Here is a 24,873-nt window from a genome sequence, read left to right on the forward strand (position 1 = left end):
GGGTCCCCAATGCTTCAAATGTTCAGGCTTTGGGCAAATAAGGATTGAATGTGCAAATCTGAAGAAACAAAGAGCAAAAGTCTTTAATGCAACTCTCAGCGATGAGTTTGAGAAAGAAGAAGAAACTCTTGAGGAAGAAAAATTCCTAGCATTCGTAGCCCCACATGAAGATAAAGAGGATTCTCAGTCCAACTACTCTGAGAATAGTGAAGAAGAAGATATGCAGTCAGCCTATCAACTTCAATATGTTGAATTTCTAAAGTTGAGGGAGAAATACAAACAACAGGTACTAGAGCTTAACACCCTCAGGACAGAGAAGACTTCTATGCTCATAAAGATCAATGATTTAGAAGATAGGCTACTAGAGACATAGTTGCAGCTAGAGTGAGTTTCAGACGATAAGCTCACTCACATGCTCTCCATTCAGAAGTGCCCAACTGACAAGACCGGACTCGGGTATGTTCCTCCTTCTAGTCATGATACTCCTTCTACCTCCAAGACCATTTTCATAAAGCCAGTTATTCCCGAATCTCCACCCTCAAGAGTGGATAAGGGAAAAGTTGTTATGAAAGGGGAAGGTCCTATCATCCCTCAGCCTCTGGCCAAGCTTCCTATTAGAAGAATGCTTCTCATATGCCATCATTGTGGTAAGCCAGGGCACATCAGACCAAATTGCCCACATTGGTAAGTTCAGCAAAAGAAAAAATGGCTGGCTCCCAAAACTCCCATGTGTCACCAATGTGGAGTTAGCAGTCATATCAGACCAAGGTGCCCTCCACCTAAGCCTCCCAAGCATCATAGATCTCCGCCCAAAAATCATGTTCCAAAGCTTCAACAGCTGCAGAAACCTTCTTAAGCGAAAAAGACTTGGGTCCCCAAGAAGATTGCAGGAAGGGAAATTTCTAGTGAAGAAACATCTTCCACCAGTTATTTCATGCAAGATCTGGTCAGATTTCTGACACTACAGCTTAAGAAAGAAGGACAGGACAAGGACGAGGACACCCACTCCCCGAGGGGGAGCAAACCTACACAGTAGGTAAGGTCACACATGCCTAGGATTTTGGTTCCTAAATACTAGAGTATGACAGGTACACTTGCATAGTTTATTTTATTTTATCATCTTATAAAAACTTTGCATGTTGTTTTGGAACCATTATTTCTATCCCTATATTCCCTCTTGGGTTGTCTTGAGGAAATTCTGCAGGTATTAAATAGGGATGATAGAAAAAGCATGTCGAGCGGCTATTTTTCTATCTTGTTACTTTCAAAACCTCTCTCGCTGAGGTCAGGTTTGTTTTTACTTTACATGCTTGGTCAACACTACTCCTTTTTATTGTGAAGCATGTTTGTTGTTTAGGTTGTTGTTTTTTTTTTTTTTTTTTTTTTTTTTTTTTTTTTTTTTTAATAAAAAAAGGGGAAGGAATAAAGGATGCAGAGCTTTGTTGTCCATTATTTAAGTTTCCAGATATCTTATGTGTGTTTAACTAATGTCTCAGTTTCTGACGCATTTATTCATTTGCCTTTATATAACTGAGAGTTTTTCCTTGATATCTGCAAAGTTTCCCAGTGGCATCCATACTAGATGCTTTTCTCTTGCAATGAAAAAATTGCACTATCAAAGGCTCCCCTAAGGTATTTGTGTCTCTCCTTTGACTTTTACCTTCTAGATTTTTTTTAAATGAGAGAGATTTATTTTACCAAGAAGGTCAAGTTGACCAACTCGCTAGTTGAACCTAGAACCCATAAATTCTGGCATTCTTTTTAGGTTGTAGCACCAATTGATAAAAGGCATTCAAAACTAAATAAAAAGATCCACTGCTTATGCTAAATTTGTTCTTGATCTTGTCCCTAAAGAAACAGTTAGTGACCTAATCATTGAAGAAATAGACGGTCATTAAAGGACATAGTAAAAGAAAAGTGCTGCAGCTTAGGGGTAGTGTATCAGATGAAGGTAAATGGGCCCTAGCATAATAAGTGATGTGCAAATTTTAATACTCGCAAGCGCACGAGTCATATGTAGCATAGTGCATGCGCAAGTACGAGATCGTATCCACAGGGAAGTGTGTGTAAACAAACGAAAATCAATTTCTATTTAAATTAATCTTATTTTAACCTAGACCCAAAGATGTGGAATTTTTTTTTGTAAACAAAATAATAAACGAAATTAAAATAAACAAGAACAATTTATAAAACAAACACTAAGGTATTGGAATTCACCAAACCAAATCAAACACCCTATTCTTACATTTTATTCATAAATTCAATTTAATAGGCCCGATATTCAAATTCAAAACATGAAAATATTTGAATAACTCAACTCACAAATCACAACGATTATCCCTTTTTTTTAATTGAAATCATTTATTGTATCCGGAAATCACAATAGATACCCCAAATTTAAAGAAATCAATCGATGTATCCATCGATTCAATTACACAAATATATAAAAATAAAAAATAAAAATAAAAAAATCATCAATCTAAAGAGATTGATATAGAATTTGAATATAAATAAATATTATATTTATGAATATCATGACAAGAGCGAAGGTGTTACCATTGATGAGGTTTCATCCTCAACCTTAGTTGAGGATTTTAGCCTCTCATGACTAAAAACACCGAGCAATCTTGAAATGAAATCATAATAATAAAATAAAACGAAAAGAAAAAGGAAGAACAAAAGAACATAAATAATAAAAAAAAAAAAAACAACAAAAGAAATAATGGAAAAGAAAGAGAGATCGAAAAATTAAATAACAATAAACTAAAGGTGCTATGAATTAAAATTGATAAGGAAGAAGAAGAAGAAGAACTGAAAATTTAAATATTATAAAAGTAAAGCGATAAAAGAAAAGAAGAACTAAAAAAAAAACAAATAACTTTGAATTAAAATAATATCAGAACAAAGTAACACTTACAAAATAAGGAACAAGACAAGAGCTAAAACAGTGCTTTGAAGAAAAATTGATGCCCTAAGTGGTGCCTAGCATGGGGTATTTATAACAGAAAATTAGGTTAAACCTAATTTTTACAAAATGACACCTCTACCCCTCTAAACCCTAATAGGAGAAAAGAACGCTAGGGTTTAGGGCCATATTTTCAAAAATGGTACCTCTACCCCTCAGAAACCCTAGTAAGAGAAAAGAATGCTAGGGTTTGGAGTGTCTGCAGCTGCCAAGAGCAAGGAAATTCGCGTTCTAATATTGTGGGGCACTTATGACGTAGCCGACATTCGAATTAGGAAAATTCCTCACAATGATTTGTATCATTTTGAATTAGCTTTTCAACGCCACTTATTTCACTTTAATACGATACTTGAGCTGAAAGTTATGGTCAAAATACTGTGACTTATGAAGAACCTGAAATTTAATCCCATCCGATTTTGACTTCCAAAATTTGCATTTTTCACTTTAAAAATACCGTTTTCTCTCAATGATCTGCAAAATACCAAAATACAAAAACTAACCAAAAACATTAAAAAATAACAAAACTAAAGGTTTAACAAATGTGAATTAAGGGATCCAAATATACAATATTTGGCACTCATCAAATATCCTCAAACTTACATTTTGCTAGTCCCTTAGCAAAACAAAATAAAAAATAAAATCAAAGCAAGAAACATAAATCCGCTTTCGTGGGAGAGACGATTACATTTAGCGTATGCAACAAGCCTTTTAAACCTCTAGGACTCCCTAGAGGACGAGTGAAGTCTCATGAGGGTTTGCCAGAAATGATACCCACAAACATTTTAAAGCACTATGTTGTTGTTAAAACAAAAACTTCCATACAAACACATGGTTCTTATATCATGAGTAGGCTTAACAAGGCGAACCTCACAATCACATCAGACATCACAACTCAAAGTTGAGAAATTGAGAAAACACTTGTTCCAATAAGTGCAAAGTGAGATTTAACATAAGCTATAAGGTTTCAATTGTTCTCAGAGTTTGTGTACCCAAAATTCATAGGAATTTACTAGATGAAAACAACCAAGGCTGTAATTTATTTATTTATTTTTTTGTAGGCTGTGCAATGATTGACTCCCTTAAGCTTTCTAATTAACCTATGTAGCGAGTGTTGGGCCAATGACTCCCAAACCAAATTGTTTTAGGGCACTAGATGTAAAAACATCCCCAAGTCAAAAAGGCTACGTAGCCAAACTAGCCATACAATCAATCAAATTTAGATTCCACATCTTTTTACGCGAACACTCAATGCTTGATGAGGCAAGAGGCCCGATTACTCAATGAGAACTCAAACTGATGGTTTTTTTTTTTTTTAACAGTCGAGGTTTTATCAACCAATCATCCTACAATTCTTATGATACACATTCCCCAATTCAAATTTCATACCCCACAGAACCAATGCAAATGTGCTTTTGAATTTTAATTAAAACAAGTGAGGTCTCTTAAATCTAGCAGATGAGTCAACATATTCAAATTTCTAATGATATGCAATGATCAAAATGTTAAGCAAACCAATGATGTGCAAACCATAGTAAGATGTAATCACGCTCAATCAACAACATAGGAATTTTTTTTTTTTTTTTTTTTTTTTTTCAATAAGAACAAATAAGAACAAAATAATAGAAAGAGACAGAAATGTCTACCTCACCCCCAAACTAAGATGATACATTGTCCCCAATGTGACCAGAATTACAATACCAATGTGGGTGACGCAAGTCGAGTGTAACAATGCTCCCCCAAACTTGAATGGTAGACACTTATCCTGAAAAACATAATAAAAACAAAACAAACAACAATCAGGTGACAAGGAAAATAATGAGGGTTGCCTCCCACAAGCGCTAAGTTTTAAGTCTTCAGCCAGACTTTCCTCTAGAGACAACAATTACTTGGAATAGCTCGGGTCCTCCAAAAGAGTTGTCTCAATCTCTGGACTCTTCAACTCCAGGAATGGTTTTAGCCTTTGCCCATTGACCTTGAAAGTCGTACCATTTGTAGGATCCTCGATCTCAATGGCCCCATAAGAAGAAATAGAGCAAACAATAAATGGGCCCGTCCATCGAGATCGGAGTTTACCTGGGAAAAGATGCAACCGGGAATTGTAGAGAAGGACTTTCTGACCAGGCTCAAAAGATCGTCTCAAAATATTTTGGTCATGGGCCCTCTTCATTCATTCCTTGTAAAACCTTGCATAGTCGTAAGCATCATTCCTCAGTTCCTCCAATTCATTGAGTTGGAGCTTCCTTTGTGAGATCAAAGTTCAATTGCTTGATGGCCCAATAAGCCCGATGCTCCAGCTCCACCGGAAGATGACAAGCCTTGCCATAGACAAGCCGATATGGAGATATGCCAATCGGGGTCTTGAAGGCTGTGCGGTATGCCCATAGTGCATCATTCAAGCGCATAGACCAATCTTTCTGTGAAGGATTTACCGTCTTCTCCAAAATTCTTTTGATCTCCCTATTAGATACCTCCACTGGTCCACTGGTCTGAGGGTGATATGGGGTTGCAACCTTGTGGGTGATGAAATATTTTTTCATCAACTGCTCAAAGATCCTATTGCAGAAATGCTTACCACCATCACTTATGATTGCTCGGTGAGTACCAAAACGAGCAAAGATATTATCCTTCAAAAACTAAACCACTACTTTGTGGTCATTGATCTTGCAAGCAGCAGCTTCCACCCATTTGGACACATAGTCCACAGCAACAAGGATATAAAGATAGCCATAGGAGTTTGGGAATGGTCCCATAAAGTTGATGCCCCACACATCAAAAATCTCAACAATCAGAATGGGGTTGAGAGGCATCATATTCCTTCTAGAAATACTCCCTAGCTTCTAGCAATGCTCACAAGAGGCACAGTAGGTATGAGAGTCATGGAACAAGGTAGGCCAATAAAATCCACACTGCAAAATCTTTGCAGCGGTCTTCTTTGCACTAAAGTGGCCTCCACAAGCATGATCATGACAAAAGGAGATGACATTAACTTGGTCATGTTCAGGGATACATCTCCTAATGATCTGATCAGGACAATACTTAAAAAGGCAAGGATCATCCCAGAAAAAATATTTCACCATGGCCATAAACTTGGACTTATCTTGTCGTCCCCAATGTAAAGACATGTGGCCCGTGACAAGATAGTTGACTATATCGGCAAACCATGGTGAAGGGGTATGAGCAATGTGCATCAATTGCTCATTAGGGAAGGTTTCAGAGATGGGCTTGGCCTCCTCTGTAAAATCAACAGTCAACCTAGAGAGATGGTCGGCTACCACATTTTCAGAACCCTTCTTATCCCGAATTTCAATGTCGAACTCTTGCAGTAGTAGAATCCATCGGGTGAGACAAGATTTGGCATCTTTTTTGGAGAAAAGATACCTCAAGGCTGCATGATCCGAGTAGACAATAACTTTAGAACCCAGCAGGTATGATCGAAACTTATCCAAAGCAAACACAACAGCCAACAACTCCTTCTTAGTGCTCGAATAGTTGAGTTGAGTGTCATTAAGCGTCCAACTCGCATAATAGATGACATGGGGAAGTTTGTCTATACGCTGCCCCAAAACAGCTCCAACGGTATAGTCTGAAGCGTCGTACATGATCTCAAATGGAACACCCCAGGTGGGTGGCTTGATGATGGGTGTGGACGTCAAAATCTTCTTTAGAGCCCCAAATGCCTTCTTGCAATCCTCATCAAATATAAACGGGGTCTCTTTTACCAATAATTTGCATAAGGGCCTGGCGATTTTCCTGAAATCCTTGATGAATCACCGATAGAATCCTGCATGGCCCTGGAAAGAACGAACCTCTTTGACAGTACGTGGAGGTGGAAGATTGGATATCAGATCTATCTTTGCTTTGTCCACCTCGATCCCACAATGAGAAATGACATGTCCAAGCACAATCCCTTGCTTTACCGTAAAATGGTATTTCTCCCAATTTAGCACCAGGTTCTTCTCTTTGCACCATACTAGGACCAACGTGAGGTGATGCAGACATTCCTCAAAAGATGAACCGTGCATAGAGAAGTCATCCATGAAGATCTCTTGAAATTGTTCTACCATATCGGAGAAGATGTTGACCATGCACCGCTGAAAAGTAGCGGGTGCATTGCATAACCTAAAGGGCATGCGACGATAGGCGAACGTGCCAAAAGGGTAGGTGAAAGTCATCTTCTCCTGATCGTCGGGGTCCACAGGTACCTGGTTGTATCCAGAATATCCATCCAAGAAACAGTAATAAGCATGCCCCGCCAAGGGTTCCACCATTTGATCGATGAAAGGTAGGGGAAAATGATCCTTCCTAGTGGCGGCATTCAATTGGCGGTAGTCGATACTCACTCTCCATCCTGATTGAACACGAGTTGGCACTAACTCACCATCTTTATTCTCCATTACCGTCAATCGAGCCTGCTTCGGTACAACATGAATTGGGCTCACCCACTTGCTATCAAAGATTGGATATATGATGCCTGCATCCAATAACTTGATCACTTCAGCCCTTACTACTTCTTGCATAGCTGGGTTGAGCCTTCTTTGCGGCTCCTCGATGGTTTGGCATCCTCCTCCAAGTGTATCTTGTGCATAACCACCGACGGGCTGATTCCTTGGATATCTTCTATGGTCCAACCAATAGCCTCTTTGTGCTCTCTTAAAACGTCCAGTAATTTTTCTTCTTGAGTACCAACTAAGTCTGAGGCTATAATTACTGGCAAAGATTTGGCTAGACCTAGGAACTTATACTTAAGACTGTCAGGCAATGGCTTAAGTTCCTACTTGGGAGGCTCGGAAACTGCTACCTCCTCTTCCTTGCTGCTCTCTAGAGGAGCAAACTCTAACATGGCATTTGCTTGCTCAAGTAGCTTATCCAAGTCCAAATCTTCTCCGAATTGAGTAAAACATGCCTCCAGGGGGTCCTCAATGCTTGTTTCATCAATAGTATCTTCAATGATCTCCTTAATCAAGCATGCACTTCCAATCTCAATAGTCTCTAATGGTTGTTTGTTGATGTCGAAGATGTTCAGCTCCACAGTCATATTGTCGAAAGAGATCTTCATAGCCCCTGTCCTACAATTGATGAGGGCGTTAGACGTGGCTAAGAAAGGATGCCCTAGAATCACCGGTATTTGAATCCCTACATTCTGGACCGGCTCTGTGTCTAGCACTATGAAATCCATGGGGAAATAGAATTTATCCACCTTAATCAAAACATCCTCAATGATTCCTCGTGGTACCTTTACTGACCGATCAGCCAATTGGAGCGTCATAGAGGTAGGCTTCAATTCTCCCAACCCCAATTGTAGGTAAACCGAATAAGGCAGGAGGTTGACACTTGCTCCAAGATCTAGCAGAGCCTTCTCTATGTGACTAACTCCTATCAAGCAAGAGACGGTCGGACATCTAGGGTCCTTATGCTTGATGGGCAGCTTACATCACAGTATCGAACTGACATGCTCGGTCAAACACGCCTTCTTCGGGACATTGGTCTTCCTCTTAACAGTAATCAAGTCCTTCAAGAACATGGCATAAGACGGAACCTGCTGAATGGCATCCAAAAATGGAAAATGCACTTGCTTGAATACCTCCAGAATGTCCTCGAACTTCCCTCATTTCTTGGGAGCAAGTAATCTGTCAGGGTAGGGCGCCTTAGGTATAAATGACCTAGGAGGGGTCTCAATAGTGGCTGTAGATGGCTCCATATCTTTTTCCTTAGTGTTGCCACTTCTTTGCTTTTGTTGTGCAACAGGATTCTCTTCAGGAAGAACCATTTGGTTGTCCACTTGTCTCCCTGACCTAAATGAGACAATCGCTTGAACATGCTCTTGCCCCTGCACAACATTGGATGAACTTCCCCTTGAATCTGTAACCTTGGATTTGGCACGGGCTGGCTAGGAAGCTTTCCTTTTTCTCTCTCACCCAGGTGATTAGCAATCTGCCCAATTTGAGTCTCCATCTTGGCAATAGCCTGGGTGTTCACCATGGTAGCATTCTTCACTTCATTGATGGATTGGCCTGTAAGCTGCATGAAGGCCTTGAGAGCGTCCTCTACCGTGGGCTGTGAAGAAGAGGCTTGGGCTTGAATAGGGGGTTGGTATGTTGGTGCTGGTAGTGCTTGACGACCCTGATGATGAACCGGTTGATGAAATCCGGGGGGGTATTGATTATGGGCTTGATGAGAGGCTCCCCCCTTGATTCATTGGTTGGTTCTGCTTCCACGAAAAATTAGGATGGTTTCGCCACCCAGTATTGTAAGTCTCAGAGAAAGGTCCATTGGATTGCTTCTTAAAGTCATTGAAAGCATTAACTTGTTCCATTGATGACTCGACAAAGGTTTGCAAAGAAGGACAAGTTTGTGCTGAGTGAATAGGGCTAGCACAGATGGAACAGCAATCCACATGGAATGGGTTCGCCGCATTGATGGATTTCCCTATGACGAGGGCATCGACCTTCTTAGTAAGGGCATCTAACTTCATCTTTAGCTCCATATCTTCCTTCACCTCGTAGATGCCTCCCTTCTTTTGGATGCAAGCTGATCTATCCCGATAGCTTGAAAAATCCCACTGTTGGGAGTTGTCGGACAACTGATCCAAGGTCCGATATGCTTCTTCTCCCGTCAAACTCATAAATGCGCCTCCATTCAATGACTCAATCATGCTGCGGCTGGATTGAGTCAATCCTTGGTAAAAGAACTACACGAGTCTCCATTTCTCGTATCCATGAGGAGGGCACTTGATCAACATTTCTTTAAATCTTTCCCAACTCTCCAAAAAATTTTCATCCTCCTCCTTAGTAAAAGAGCTTATTTCCTTTCTACATTCATTCACCTTGGACATTGGGAAAAATTTGTTGTAAAACTTGTTTAGCAAGTTATCCCAAGATGTGATAGAACCAGGCATATTTGAATCCAGCCATGCCTTGGCTCTATTGTGAAGAGAGAATGGAAAGAGCCTAAGATGAACAGATTCCTCAAAAAAGTTCTGAAATTTGAAAGCAGCACAGATATCTTTGAACTTCTTTGCATGGCTATAAGGATTTTCGAGGCCCAAGCCATGGAATGAGGGTAAGAGTTGGATGACATGTGGTTTTAGATCGAAGTGGGTGGTATTGGTGGGTGGCAAAACTATACATGACGCAGAGTTCGTCGCAACGGGTGCAAATAAATCCCTGAGTGATCTAGTGTAGTCTACATTTTCCGCTCTTGGCTGCTCAGGCTGCACAACATTTACATTGGGATTTCCTTCCGTGTTGTCTCCCATCTCAGAAGTTGTTCTTCACTCAACTTTTGCTCGGACAGGCGTTTTGCGCTTTTTCCTAAACACCCTATCTATATCGGGATCTAAGGGTAACAATTCTAAGTTCAAGGATCTCTGACCAAGCATACTCAGAATTCCAAACAAAATTTAACCACAAAACAAACAAGATAGAAAAGAAGGACAAAAAAATAAAAAATAAAATAAAAAAAATAAACAAGATAGAGAAAAGAAATTGCAAGTAGGGTAAACAAAATTCTCCAAGGTGCAATCTAGGTTAGTTCCCAGGAAGGTGAGGGGAGTCACACTGGACACACTTAAATCCCAAGACCTTCCTTGCCAGAATTTGCCTTGATTTGCCCCTTAGATAGAGTTCTGTAGACTCACACTAGCAAAGTCTTCTCTTTTCTCTTATTATTTTTTGTTATTTTATTTTATTTTTTTAAATGATTAAAAGAAAAATAGCACAAACAAAATAAATAAGAAAAAAAATAAAAATCCAAGACTAACACAAATGCATACAACAAAACACTTAAAAGGCAAGGATTGAAACTTACGGGCTTGGACCAAAAAAAAATTTTTGGCAAAAATTTTCTGCTACTGAACTTCTCCAGGTAACGCCTCCTCTGTTGGTTCGATCGATCCACTTTGACGGTCGCTCAATTGACTTCGCAAAATTCCGCACAACTTGAAACAACCACAGAACAGAAACCCTTGCTTTTTTCTTTTGTGTGTGTGTTTTTTTTTTTTTTTTTTTTTTTGTGTCATAAATAGAAATAGAAAGATTGAGAAAAAAAAAATCTAGTAGAAAAACAAAATTAAAATAAACAAAACTTGATTTCTTTCTTACAAATCAACACCTCCCCGGCAATGGCGCCAAAAACTTGATGTGCAAATTTTAATACTCGCAAGCGCTCGAGTCATATGTAGCATAGTGCATGCGCAAGTACGAGATCGTATCTACAGGGAAGTGTGTGTAAACAAACGAAAATCAATTTCTATTTAAATTAATCTTATTTTAACCTAGACCCAAAGATGTGGAATTTTTTTTTGTAAACAAAATAATAAACGAAATTAAAATAAACAAGAACAATTTATAAAACAAACACTAAGATATCGGAATTCACCAAACCAAATCAAACACCCTAGTCTTACATTTTATTCATAAATTCAATTTAATAGGCCCGATATTCAAATTCAAAACATGAAAATATTTGAATAACTCAATTCACAAATTACAACGATTATCCCTTTTTTTAATTGAAATCATCTATTGTATCCGGAAATCACAATAGATACCCCAATTTTAAAGAAATCAATCGATGTATCCATCGATTGAATTACACAAATATATATATATATATATATAAAAATCATCAATCTAAAGAGATTGATATAGAATTTGAATATAAATAAATATTGAATTTATGAATATCATGACAAGAGCGAAGGTGTTATCATTGATGAGGTTTCATCCTCAACCTTAGTTGAGGATTTTAGCCTCTCATGACTAAAAATACCGAGCAATCTTGAAATGAAATCATAATAATAAAATAAAATGAAAAGAAAAAGGAAGAACAAAAGAACATAAATTAAAAAAAAAAAACAACAAACGAAATAATGGAAAAGAAAGGGAGTTCGAAAAATTAAATAACAATAAACTAAAAGTGCTATGAATTAAAATTGATAAGGAACAAGAAGAAGAAGAACTAAAAATTTAAATATTATAAAAGTAAAATAATATCATAACAAAGTAACACTAACAAAATAAGGAATAAGACGAGAGCTAAAATAGTGCTCTGAAGAAAAATTGATGCCCTAAGTGGTGCCTAGCATGGGGTATTTATAACAGAAAATTAGGTTAAACCTAATTTTTACAAAATGGCACCTCTACCCCTCTAAAACCTAATAGGAGAAAAGAACGCTAGGGTTTAGGGCCATATTTTCAAAATGGCACCTCTACCCCTCAAAAACCCTAATAAGAGAAAAGAATGTTAGGGTTTGGAGTGTCTGCAGCTACCAGGAGCAAGGAAATTCGCGTTCTTATATTGCGGGGAACTTATGACGTAGCAAACATTCGAATTAGGAAAACTATATTTCACAATGATTTGTAGCATTTTGAATTAGCTTTCTAACTCCACTGATTTCACTTTAATCCGATACTTGATCTGAAAGTTATGGTCAAAATACTGTGACTTGTGCAGAACCTGAAATTTAATCCCATCCGATTTTGACTTCCAAAATTTGCATTTTTCACTTTAAAAATACTGTTTTCTCTCAATGATCTGCAAAATACCAAAATACAAAAACTAACCAAAAACTTTAAAAAATATCAAAACTAAAGGTTTAACAAATGTGAATTAAGGGGTCCAAATATACAATATTTGGCACTCATCAATAAGGTTTGACTTTTGACTGATACAACATTGATTTTCTCTCCTCTTTGAAAAATTCGGGTGATTTAAGTCATATTAGCATACTTCATACCTTATTGAGAAAGTCTTCACACACACACGCATTGCATGAGTTAAGTTGTCTATTGAAAAATGTCATTTTGCAAGGAAATTCTCGTGGTGATTAAAACATAACTCTCAATTATATCTTGGGATTTTTTTTTTAAAAATGCTAATTGAAGTAAGATATCAGTGTTATATACATGCGTGCTCTGGAAATTATTTGGGAAATATTTTTCTGCTCTTTTTCCTCTCTTTTTCAAATTCTTTTGTGTGAAGCGTCTGGACGGTGTTTTTGGGACGTCCGGACGGTGATCCTGTATGTCCGGATGGTTATTTTGGTTGTCCGGACGATACGGTTAATTCGTCCAGACGAGCGTATTTTTGGGATCTCTACGTGGCACTACGTCCGAACGTCATTTAAGTTCCGTCCGGACGGTAAACCCTGTAGGGTTAAATCGCGTTCTCCCTGCGCCGCAACCCATTTTTTTCGCCCTTTTTGGTTCTTTTTGTCGTCTTGTACGTGTTCCTTGTGATTTTTATGTGTATTTCTCACGTGCACGTGTCATCTTTGTAGTTTCTCTCCACCCCAGGTATGTTTTTAATACTTTTTTACTAATTTCTTTTACGTTTCTATGCTTAAAATAGGGTGTTTTTGGGTTTCTATTATGTTGAGTTTAATGTGAATTATTCCTCAACATATGTTATTATTTGAGATTGATATTCTGCATATTTGGTTCTCAATATTGTTTGGGTTGTGTTTTCTTGATGTTTTAATTTATGGATAGTCCATTTTACAGCCGTTATAATGCCCCAATTTTTTTTTGGACTAACATAAATTAATGTTTTCATGAATTTCTGTTTGTGTTTTTTTTTTTAGTCTAGAAATTATGTCTTCTGATGACTCACCTCCCCGTGTCAGGCAAAGAATTGAAGAATTAGTTATTGACTGGTTGCATCGTATGCAATCACGACAGGTCCTATCTTAGCGGAATCTTCTTTGCGAGACCCAGTTTTGCTTCCCATCGCTCAGATGCTCCTGGAGAACAACTGGGAGTACCTAGATACCTATATAATTGTGCCTGCCAGGCCTTTTCTAGACTGGTGTCGGAATTTTATGGCCATATGATTGTCATTCAGGATGATGATAGAGGACTAATCATGCAGACTATGGTCAGAGGCCAGACAATTTTGATAGACCCCCAGCTTATCAATTCTGTGATCGAGGTTCCTGTTCTACCAGTCTCTAGAGTTCCTTTTCCTAATGAGGCTCCCAACATTGAGTTTTTACATGACTTCTTTGGGATGTCATCCATGGGAGCTCTCCAGCTTGAAGTTAGTCTTATTGGAGAGCGTGTGGAACAATGTCAGATTGACATCCGCGAGTGCCTGCAGTACCATCACCCCACGGCTGATGATGAGAACTGATTTTTTTTTATTATTGTTCTTTTTGTTGTTTGCTTGTATGTAAACAATTTTAAAATTGTGTTGACATTTTGATTAAACACATATGGTTTTTAATTAATACTCTGTTTACCCTTTGTCATTGTGTGACAAAAAGGGGGAGTATTTTTTGGTTTTTTTAGATCGGGAATGTGTTTCCAAATCGGTCAAGTGTTTTTGTCCCAGAATGGCCAAAGGGGGAGTTTGTTAGTATTTTATATTGGCTACATTTTTGGATAAAACAAAAAAACTTTATGTAATGGTTGCGTTTTAACAGGATGGTCGGTTTTCAAATCAGAATCTTCATGTATACAGACAATGATCAAATCAAAGACAATAATTGATCACAAGTTGCTTAAAGATGACCATGAAAAGTCCTTGCAAAATCCAAGACAAAAACAATCGGTTCCTGTGCAACCGTCTGAACTGGCTTTTGAAGGCGTCCAAACGCTCCTCAGTGTCCAGCAGATAACGATGAAGCCGTCCGGACGTCAAAGCAATACCGTTCGGATGATTGGTTAATCAATATTCAACAAGGAGTTTAATTTTAAAAGTCGACACTATTTGGGAAGTCTCTACAAGCCTTCCGGACGACGTGGCAACACGTCTAGACGAAGTCCAATAGTTCAGAATATTCCAGAGTTCCGTTCAAACACGGAAAGGATTTTAGCAAAGACCATCCAGACGCTCGGGTCATGCAGTCCGGACGTGAACCTGATAAAGATAGTATTGCCCTATTTCTTAAAGGATATCGCAGAAAACGGTCCGGACGAGGCTATTCTCCATCCAGACGCTCGCCAGCTAGAGTCTGAATCTCAGCAGTTTTTGAGGTCTCTTGAAGCCGTTGCCGGTGTGTGCTAAGTTGTTCGTGTGAAGTCTATCTTAGGGGTCAGCCCTAAGGTAAAGGAATCCATCAAAAACCCCTTCAGGTAGAAGATCTGGTTGGGAAGCGTTCGTGTTGGGTTACACGTCAAAGTTAAAGGTATGACTACTTCATAGGGTTATGTGAGTACGAGTTTCTTGTACCTAGCTCTGTTTTTAGATAGTGGATTTCTTGGGTTTGGCTGCCCCGAAGTGGTTTTTTTTTCTCTTCATAGAGTTTCCTTTTCATAACAAATATCTTGTCTTATTTAAATTCCGCATTTAAGATATTTGTTTGCACACAAACACACACTATTAGTATTTTGGCCTCATTCTGGACAAAATCACTTGTGTGTGTAAAGATGCTGTAAACAGGGATTCCACTGTTCAGAGCACTCTCAGAAAACTTTGCACTGCGTGAAAGATCAAAGATTTCGGTTCCCTGTAAGCCGTTCGGATGATCAAGCCATCCCGTCCAGACGCCCATCTGACCACTGTTCCATCCGTCCGGATGATGTGCCATACCGTTCGGACGCCAGTCAGACCAAGCATCATCCGTCCGGACGACATGCATTTTCGTTCGGACCCTCAACTGTGTCAAGAAGTTTCTATCCAGCTTGCATCCGTCCGGACAACTCAGCAGGACGTCCGGACGCCTATCAGTACTCGACCAGCTTCAGATTCTTTCCAAGTTCAAATATAGGAAGACTGATTCAACCGTCCGGACGATGTGGTATCCCGTCCGAACGCGAGTCTCCTTAAGGCAAGAATCGTAATTCAAATATCACCGTTCGGACGTCAGTCATCCTTGGTTCAGACGCGAGTGCAACTAATATGGAAATTGCCGATTCGACTTCAACCATCCGGACGACTGCCTTTCATGGTCCGGACGAGCGCATAGCAGATATGGAAATTACGTGTTGAAGTTCAGCCGTCCAGACGCTCATCCCCCTTGATCCAGACGCGTAAACCCTTATAAGGAAATTACTTGCAGCGGACGTGCGATCGTCCGGACGATGTACCATCCCTTCCGGACGCGGCTCTTAAACAGGAAAGATTTCTCAGCGAAATTTGCACCAACGTCCGGACCACAGCTGTCAGATGTCCGAACGGTTCATTTTGAACTGTGATTCTTTCCTTAAGGAGATACGCGTCCAGACGGTATATCTCATCGTCCGGACGGTTGATTGATCTTCCCTTTCTTGGAACTTGGAAAGAATCAGTGAACCGTTCGAGAGCTGATAGGCGTCCGGACGTGCTGCTGAAACGTCTAGACGGAGCAAGCTGGCACAGAAACTTCTCGATACAGTGAAGTGTCCGGACAAAAGAAGCACGTCGTCTGGACGAATGATGCTGGACTGTCTGGCGTCCAGACGGGATGACACATCGTCTGGACGGATGGAGCAGTAGACAGATGGGCGTCCGAACAGCTGACAGGGAACTTTGAAATTCTTCTGACTTCACTCTGAACAGTGGAATCCCTGTTTGCAGCATCCTTACATATAAGTGATTTTGTCCAAACACAAAATGAGGCCAAAATACTAATAAACTCCCCCTTTGGCCATTCTGGGACAAAAATCACTTGACCGGTTTGGAAATACATTCCCGGTCCAAAATAAACAATTACTCCCCCTTTTTGTCACAAAGGGACAAAGGGTAAAACAGAGTAATGAGAAAAACCACACAACAATTACTCCCCCTTAATGTCTCAGAAGGACAAGGGTAAACGGAGTAATATTATCCACAAACAAAAACGTTCTAAAATCCAGAACAATAGGAAAGTAGAGAAACGTCTGTAAATGGCCCAAAAGAGAGGAACAGAAATCCTCCAAGTATCAAATCCCAAGACCTTTGGAAATTGAACATCTGACTTCAACAATAGTCAGTTTTCCAAAGGATGCATCTGTCAATCACTGTGCTGGAAGCCGCTGGATGTCGTATCCCTGAAAAACCAATCAGAAATATCTCCAAAAATACCATTAGATCCTGTTAGTTCCAAACATAATGTGGTATTTAACACGGCTGTCAAATGGATGCCAAAGAGAAATATAAGCAATGCAGCTACTCATAAGGCATAAATATATCATGATCAGCCCAATACACTGACAGAAAAGGATTATTCATGTACAATATCTCAAGAAAATATCCCAACAAATATTCCAATATTCTAAAAGTACAAAGACTTAAAAGAATAACGGAAGATGCAAAGAAGATCATGGGATGAGAAGAGATGTGCAACAAATGCCAAAATCTCGGGAGAAATCCACGAGAAAAAAAAAACACACAAGATGCCATGATAAATCAATAAAAATGCAAAGATGTGTGTATGGCAGAGAAAGAGAAGCAAGTCTTAAACCAATAGAGATCCTGACCGGATGAGCAATTGCTAGGTCAGCATATGGTAAGACTGCTCTCGTTTTGGACGTAAGAATAAGTCCATCCAAACACAACACACTGAAAATTTTGAAACTTGAGGAAAATTTGCAGACAAATAATTTTTCCAAAGGCAGTTTCAGAAACACGCATGTATAATCAACTGATAACACAATCAGAGAGCATCTCAAAACTAAGCAGAGATAAAAAAGAGAGTTGAGATTTCAATAAGCACAAATAACTTTTCCTGATCACAGAAAATTCAAATAGGCAACTCAACTCATGCAATGCGTGTGTGTGTGGAGACTCTTTTCCCACATGGTATGACTTTCCAAGACATGACAAAGAGCAACTAGATTTTCTAGGCACGAGAGAAAATCAGAGACAGATAAGCCAAAAGTCAAACCTTATAACTTACTAGGGCCTAGCCACCCTCATCTGATACACTCCCCCAAAGAAACAGCACATATTCTGTTTTACTTGTACCATGTAGGACAAGATAAATTTTTACTTGCTCATAGAGGGCAAGGTAAATTTAAGCACATAAGCAGTGATTAAACAAATTTAAAGCACATAACTTTTTATGAATTACTGCTCGAATCTTATGGTACTGCAAACTGAAGGGAGTGCCAGAATTTATAGATGCTAGGTTCAACTAGCCTGTGGTCAATTTGGCCATCTAATCAAGGACTTCTACTCATATCCAAAATCTCCAAAAGCAACGAGTCAGAGAAGGAAAGAAGTACCTTAGGGGAGCCCGGGATAGTGCACTTTTTCCATCGCATGAGGAAAAAAGCTATCCTACTTTTGCATAAATAGGAAAAACACTTGGCTAATATAGTCAAAACTCTCGAATATATCTAAGCATAGTAAATTAATGCTCACAGAGGAGAGATATCAGGTAAGGATACACACAGTACCTAATAAGCCAAGAGAAAGAAAATCTTGCAAATTCTCCCCAATTTTTTTTTTTTGTTGAAAACCGATAAACAGAAAAACAACAAACACATGCTTAGAAAAAGGAATTGACATCTAATCCCAGCATGTAAGGTAAAACCAAACCTATCCACATGGAGAGAGGTTTAGAAATACCAAGACAGAGAAGCAGCCGCCCGACGTACTTTAACTGTCATCCCCAAAAATATCTGCAGAAGCTTCTCAAAATAACAAGAGAAAATATGGGGATAAAATAAACAGTTCCTCAAACAGAATGCAAGGCATGAATATGACAAGATAGACAATGCACTGTAAACATACCTGACATGCACTAGGATTAAGGAACCACAATCCTAGGCATGGGATACTTCACCTTACTAGGTAAGTCCACTCCCCCTCAAGGGGTGAATGGTCACATCCTTCCTGACCCATACTTGCTTCACCCGAGGCGGTAGCTTGCAGGTTTTGCCCATGTTGTCCATTCTCCGTAGCATACCTTGTATTAGGTTTAGCAATCCTTCATGGGCATGGCTGCCATTGGGCTTATGCGGCTTTCTCTTGTAGCGCCTTGATTTGCCACTTTGATTAGCAGGAATAAACTTCTGCTGATGCCGTAAAGCCTGAAAAGCCATCGGAGGTGTAGCTCTTATTGGCAGCTTCCTCTGAAACTTCAACTTCTGGAGTTGTGGACATTTGGGTCAGATGTGACCGATGATGCCGCAATGATGACAGGTTGGCAAGCTTCTTTTGTTTGAATACTTCTTGACATTCTTTACAAAATTATGGTTAGCATTCTTATACATAACAGTGCCCTTACCTTCTATATGTCTCCTATGCGGAGGAACATATTTTGATGAGGAAGAATCCTCAACTTTACATTTCCTCATAGCATCCCGCTTGATCCAAGGCCTATGGGATTTCAACAAACAACAATTTGGCCTAATATGACCAATCTTCCCACAATTATGACAAGTAGGGACAAACTTACCATGAGCATGTGTACCTGTGTCTTTGGATTTTGGCATCACACAATCATTCAAGCAAGAATCATCCAAACAAGTAGTGTCTACTATCACAGGCTCAATAATAAAGGAATCTAATTCAGAATCAGAAACATGTGAAGTAGAAGCACTCAAATCATCAACAACTAAATTAGGCTTGTTGGAAATATCTAAATGAATACACATCATGCTTTTCAAATTATCACTAGAGAAAACAGAATCTTTTAATTTAATCTCTAGTGAATCAATAATGTTAAACAGCATGGTATTCTCAGATCTCAAAGAGTCAATTAAGGCATGTGATTCAGACAATTGAACAATCAAAGACTCTTTTTCTTGCTTCACCTTTTTAAGCTCTTTATGTGAAATTTTAGAATGATGATCATTCTTCAATTTATTAAAAACCTTCAAGAGCTTAATATCAGAATCCTCATTTGATAACTGAGAAGAATTCATGATAAAAGGTGTAATAAAAAATAGAAGTTACAAAGAGATGAGGATCACACTCAGGAATTAAATCCTAAACAGAGTGTGCCGGCTCTGATACCAATTGAAAAATTGAAATGACTTCTAAAAGTAAAATGTGTGCATAAGTGTCAACAAAAATTAAAGCACAGCGGAAAGTAAATGACGCAGAGATTTTTGTTGACGAAGTGGAAACTCAGTTAAGAGAAAAACCACTCCGGGGCAGCCAAACCTAGGAATTCCACTATTCAGGAGACATAGCTAGATACAAGACAGTAACACTCACATGTACCGATGCAGTGGTCGTACCTTGATCTCTGACGTGTAACCCAACACGAACGCTTCCCAACCAGGTTCACCTACCTGTAGGGGTCTTCAATGGAACTCCTTACCTTAGAGCCGACCTCTAAGATTGACTTCGGTTTACAACACAGCACACTTGTAAAACGGCTTCAGAGGGATTGATGACTTCTCTAAGCTCTAATGGAATTCACACCCTTGGCAAGGCTTTAGAGGAAATATCATGTCTCTAAGTTGTAGAGAATTCACCACCGAATTCTTACAGCTCTAAGTGCCCAAGGACCCCTATTTATAGTTTGGGGGTCAGAATGGGCGTCAGGCAAAATAAGCCTGTGAGCCGTCCGGACGGTGGACCGTGACCGTCCAGACAGACAACTGTGCGACAGGGTTTTCCGAAAATTCCACGGAGAAATCTTTCCTGTATAAGAACACCGTCCGGACGGGATGGCTTGATCGTCCGGACGGACGCACGTCCACTGCAAGTAATTTCCATAACAGGCTTCGCGCGTCCGGACCAAGGGGCAGGAGCGTCCGGACGGCTAAACTTCAACACGCAATTTCCATATCTGATGTGTGAGCGTCCGGACCATAAGGGGGAGATGTCCGGACGGTTGAAGTTGAATCGTCAATTACCATATACAATGCACCAGCGTCTGGACCACAGCTGTCAGATGTCCGGACGGTTCATTTTGAACTGTGATTCTTGCCTTACGGAGATACGCGTCCGGACAGTATATCTCATCGTCCAGACGGTTGATTGATCTTCCCTTTCTTGGAACTTGGAAAGAATCAGTGAACCGTTCGAGAACTGATAGGCGTCCGGACGTGCTGTTGAAACGCTTGGACAGAGCAAGGTGGCACAGAAACTTCTCGATACAGTGAAGTGTCCGGACGGAAGAAGCACATCGTCCGGACGGATGATGCTGGACTGACTGGCGTCCGGATGGGATGACACATCGTCCGGATGGATGGAGCAGTAGACAGATGGGCGTCCGGACGGGATAACACATCGTCCGGACGGCTGACAGGGAACTTTGAAATTCTTCTGACTTCACTCTAAATAGTAGAATCCCTGTTTGCAGCATCCTTACATATAAGTGATTTTGTCCAAACACGGAATGAGGCCAAAATACTAACAGATGGTGCTGGCGGCGCTTAACAACCCTAATGATGAATCGGTTGATGAAATCTGGGGGGGTATTGATTATGGGCTTGATGAGGGGCCCCCCCTTGATTCATTGGTGGGCTCTACTTCCACGAAAAAATTAGGATGGTTTCACTACCCAGGATTGTAGGTCTCAGAGAGGGGGTCCATTGGATTGCTTCCTAAAGTCATTGAAAGCATTGACTTGTTCCATTGATGACTCAACAAAGGTTGGCAAAGAAGGACAAGTCTTTGCTGAGTGAATGGGACTAGCACAGATGGAACAACAATCTACGTGAAATGGGTTTGTAGCATTGATGGATTTTCCTATGACGAGAGCATCGACCTTCTTAGTGAAGGCATCTAACTTCATCTTTAGCTCAATATCTTCCTTCACCTCATAGATGCCTCCCTTCTTTTGGATGCGCGCAGATTTATCCCGACAGCTTGAAAAATCCCACTGCTGGGAGTTGTCAAACAACTGATCTAAGGTTCGATATGCTTCTTCTCCTGTCAAACTCAGAAATGCGCTTCCATTTATTGACTCGATCATTCTGCAGCTGGATTGAGTCAATCCTTGGTAAAAAGAACTGCACGAGTCTCCATTTCTCGTATCCATGTGGTGGGCACTTGATCAACATGTCTTTAAATCTTTCCCAACTCTCAAAAAAATTTTCATCCTCCTCCTGAGTAAAAGAACTTATTTCCTTTCTACATTCGTTCACCTTGGACATTGGGAAAACTTTGTTGTAAAACTTGGATAGCAAATTATCCCAAGATGTGATAGACGCAGGCATGTTTGAATCCAGCCATGCCTTGGCTCTATCGTGAAGCGAGAAGGGAAAAAGTCTAAGGTGCATAGACTCCTCAGAAAAGTTTTGAAATTTAAAAGTAGCATAGATATCTTTGAACTTTTTCTCATGGCTGTAAGGATTCTCGAGGTCCAAGCCATGGAATGAGGGCAAGAGTTGGATGACATGTGGTTTTAGATCAAAATGGGTGGCATTGATGGGTGGCAATACTATACATGAAGCAGAGTTTGTCGCAATGGGTGCGAATAAATCCCCGCGTGATCAAGTATGGTCCACGTTTTCTACTCTTGGCTGCTCAGGCTGCTCCACATTCACATTCGGATTTCCTGCCATGTTGTCTCCCATCTCAGATATGGTTCTTCGCTCAACAGGTGTTCTGCACAATTTCCTAAACACCCTATCTAGATCAGGATCTAAGGGTAACAATTCTAAATTCAAGGATCTCTAACCAAGCATACACAGAATTCCAAAGAAAAATTAACCACAAGACAAGCAAGATAGAAAAAGAAAAAAAAAAAACAAGCAAGATAGAAAAAAAAAATTAAAAAACAAATAAAGGAAAAAAAAAAAACAAGATAGAGAAAAGAAATTGCAAGTAGGATAAACAAAATTCTCCAAGGTGTAATCCAAGTTAGTTCCCAAGAAGGTGAGGGTGGTCACACGGACACTCTTAAATCCTAAGACCTTCCTAGCCAGAATTTGCCTTGATTTTGCCCCTTAGATAGCTCCGTAGACCCACACTAGCAAAGTCTTCTCTTTTCTCTTATTATTTTTTAATATTTAAATTTTTTTTAATTTTTATTTTTGAAGATTAAAAGAAAAATAGCACAAACAAAATAAATAAGAGAAAATCAAGCCTAATCATGAATGCATAAAACGAAACAAAGATACCAAAAAGGTAAAAAATAAAACTTACAAGATTGGACCAAAAGTAATTTTTGACAAAAAATTTCCACTACTAAACTTCTCCAGGTAATGCCATCCATGTTGGTTCAATCGATCGACTCCCAAGGTCGCTCGATCTATAAAGCGCTCGATCGAATTTGATGGTTGCTCGATGGACTTTGCAAAATTCCGCAGAACCTGAAATAACGACAAAACAGAAATCCTTGCTCTTTTCTTTTCTTTAAAAAAATAAAAAAATAAAAAATAAAAAAAAATAAAAAAAATAAAAAAAAAATTATTTTTTTAAAAAAATCTAGTAGGAAACAAAATTAAAATAAACAGAACTTGATTTTTTATTTTTTCTTACAAAGCAGCACCTCCCCGGTAACGGCTCCAAAACTTTGATGTGCAAATTTTGATACTTGCAAGCGCACGAGTCGTATGTAGCATAGTACATGCAAATGCGAGATCGTTCCTTAAGGAAGTGTGTGTAAAGAAAGAAAAAATTAATTTCTATTTAAATTAACTTTATTTTAACCTAGAGCCAAGATTTTTGATTTCTTTTAAGGACTAAGAAACAAAATAAATAAATAAAATATGAGTAAATACGCAAAGAAGAAAAACGCTAAGGTATCGGAATTCACCAAATCAAATCAAACACATTACTCTTGCATTTTATTCATAAATTCAATTCAAGAAGCTCGATATTCAAATTCTTAAGTAACAAAGCGTGAAAACATTTGAAGAATTCAACACAAACAAATCACAACGATTATCCCTTTAGAATCGAAATCATCTATTGTATTCGGAAATCACAATAGATGTCACAATCTCAAAGAAATCAATCAATGTATCTATCGGTTGAATTACAACAAACATCCAATAAAAATTATCAATCTAAAGAATATAATTCAATAAATTGACATGGAACTTGAATATACATAAGAACATTGAATCTATGAATATCATGACAAGAGTATAGGTGTTATCATTGATAAGGTTTCATCCTCAACCTTAGTTGAGGATTTTAGCCTCTTATGACTAAAAACACCAAATACTCTTGAAATGAAAACATAAAATGATAAAAATAAAATAAAAAATAAAAAAGGTGATAAATTAAAATAATGAGAGAGGAACGAAGAACAGAAAATAACGATAAACAAAAAGAAAGAAATAATTTAAATTGATGAAAAGAAACAAGAAGAGTGGAAAATTAAATTAAAGCGATGAATTAAAATAGCGAAGAAAAGAAAGAAGAATGGAAAATAAAATAACTTTAAATTAAAATAAATTTGAACGAAGTAACAACTTACAAAAGAAAAGACAAGAGCTAAGACAAGTGCTTTGAAGGAAATTGGTGCTCTAAGTGGTGCCTAGCATGGGGTATTTATAACAGAACATTTGGTCAAAACCAACTTTTACAAAATGACACATCTACCCCTCTAAACCCTAATAGGAGAAAAGAACTCTAGGGTTTAGGTCATATTTTCAAAAATGGCGCCTCTACCCCTAGAAAACCCTAATAGGATTGTCAGCAGTCGTCAGAGCATTGGAATTCGTGCATGCAACATCAGCCCTGATTGTCGCTTAATCGACTATTTTGGTCAATTGATCGACAATGCGCTCGATCGACTATTTTGGTCGATCGATCGAGATCGTGCTTGAGCCCTTGTGTGTTTTCCAGGTGCTTGATTCTCCAAAATGCTGCCACGTCAGCCCTAACACCCGTGTTTTGGATGGCTCTAACGACTTCTTCTCCTATTTCTTTACAAGTCCCATAGAAATACTGCATTTTATCTCAAAGTCCTGCAAAACACTAAAACACCAAAACTAACCTAGAAATCATAAACTAACAAAGCTAAAGGTTTAACAAATACAAATTAAGGGGTCCAAATATACAATATTTGACACTCATCATGTGACGACCCCCCTTTTTTTTTTTTGAAAACATACAAATGAGTTATCACAGTGGCATGACTACATCTC

This window comes from Alnus glutinosa, chromosome 13 (genome assembly GCF_958979055.1).
Source record: "Alnus glutinosa chromosome 13, dhAlnGlut1.1, whole genome shotgun sequence".
NCBI lineage: Eukaryota > Viridiplantae > Streptophyta > Magnoliopsida > Fagales > Betulaceae > Alnus > Alnus glutinosa.